Raw genomic sequence first — 1,464 nt, forward strand, 5'->3', positions numbered from 1 at the left:
TCTCTCTCTCTCTCTCTCTCTCTCTCTCTCTCTCTCTCTGTCTCTCTCTCTCTCTCTCGCATGCACACATGCATACACACACTCCACACACACGATTTTTATGATTTTATTTTTGTTGTTGTTTTGGGATGGGGTCTGCTGATCCTCCTGCCTCCACCTCCCAACTCTGTAACGATAAGGAAAGCAACTTCTTCAAGCCCTGTAATTCACTCTAACGGATGTCCACCACACTGCGGCATTCTGTCTTCATAGGGAAATCTGAGACCCTTTGTGCCTCTGGTACAAGTTATCATAGCCAAATAAGTGTCATAGTCTTTAAACAGGGCTGAAAGCCTTCTTAGAACGCTATGAAGGAAGGCACTCAACGTAGCCACGTCCACCTTAGAGAGGTTTCAGCAGTCAGTGTTGAGCCAACAGCCAGGTCCCCAGTCACACCCTCGGGCTCCAGCTTTGGGCTGAAAGCAGATGGGCCTGTTTGCCCATAGTCACTCCGGACCCCGTGCGATTGACTGGAGCAAGCTTCTTGGCTACACATTCATGGACTGAAACTGATATGCTTGGGAAGCCCCTAGATCACAAAGGGGCTCCTTGTCCTCCCTCAACTTTCTGCTTGCCACACAGTGGAATCCCACATTCTCCCAGACTCAAAATGCCTGTTAGGCTGCAGACACAGAACACACATTGGGGGAGTGAGAGCCAGGGAATGAAGAAACCTGGAATTGTAACTTTCACCATTCAAGCAAGAACGATTTGACGGGGAGGGTGCTTTCGTAGTCACGTGGAGATGGCAGAACCACTTTGGCAAACTGGATCCGTGAGTGTGGGAACAAGGAAATGAGGATGGAGTTTGGGACCTGGGGACGTGTGAAGCTGCTTTTGTCTATCTGAAAAGTGCCATGATGGACCGGCTGATGGGATTCTCATAGGGCAGCAAGGTTGAGCAAGCTGAAGAGGCCTACCAGGCTGTAAGAAACGAGTGCGTATAGACTCCAGATGTTAGAAATGAGCAGACTGGAAGGACTCGCTGTGGGACCCAGAACAGAGAGAGCACAGTCAACGCTTGCAGCGCACCGTAGCTGCTTTGGAGACAAGCGAGGACCAGGTCCCCAGTGCAAGTGCTGCGGCTGTTTCAGCTCCAAACTGAATGGACAGATGTAACCGAAAAAATTTTAAGACTAAAGTGCCTTTGAAACTGCCCTCAGAGGCAGAAAGAAAAATTCATTTTTTTTTCTGGGCTGGAATATTTTTAAAAACATATTTTAATTAAGTGTGTAGTTGTTATATTTTGATCCTATGTAGTGTTTGCAAGCAATCATGAGCTCTAATATTTACCTAGCAAGTGATAAATGCTATTGTGCTTTTAGTAATGGGAAATGATGTAGGAGCCAACTTCAGAAATGGTAGATCGCTTTAGACTACATCTTTAAGATTTATTGCTTACTATTTTAAATGTGTGTGTGTGTG

This window comes from Microtus ochrogaster, chromosome 24 (assembly GCF_000317375.1).
Source record: "Microtus ochrogaster isolate Prairie Vole_2 chromosome 24, MicOch1.0, whole genome shotgun sequence".
Classification (NCBI taxonomy): Eukaryota; Metazoa; Chordata; class Mammalia; order Rodentia; family Cricetidae; genus Microtus; species Microtus ochrogaster.